Genomic DNA, 426 nt, shown 5'->3' with positions numbered 1-426 from the left:
GGCCGCACGGGGCTCTCCAGCCCGAGGCACTGCACACACTTCTTCCAGCGGCCCCGGCCAGCAGCGGCCCCGCGGGGGGCTCGCCCACGGCCGCTGGCCGCGGCCCGCCCAGTCCCCGGCCGCGCCAGGGGCGGCCCGGGCAGGGGCCCCGCGCCTCCCCGAACACGCCCGTGGGCGTTGGGCCGCCCCGTCCCGCCTCCGCAGAGGTCGCAGCCGCAGTCCCGCCGTCGGGGCCCCCCGGCAGGCACGGCACCTCCCAGCCCGGACCGGCACACCCGGCACCCGCAGTCCCCGCTCCCTCCCAGCCCGAGCCGGCAGCGTGGCCCGCCCGCCGCCGCTTCCACTCCTGCGCACTGGGCGCGCCCCCCGGGCGGGCCGGGGCCGGGGCCGGGGGCGGGCCGCGGGCGGGGGAGCGGCGGGCGGCCA

This window comes from Neopelma chrysocephalum, unplaced genomic scaffold (assembly GCF_003984885.1).
Source record: "Neopelma chrysocephalum unplaced genomic scaffold, ASM398488v2 Primary Assembly neopelma1_97222, whole genome shotgun sequence".
Taxonomy (NCBI): Eukaryota; Metazoa; Chordata; class Aves; order Passeriformes; family Pipridae; genus Neopelma; species Neopelma chrysocephalum.
Note: the sequence above shows the minus strand (reverse complement) of the source record.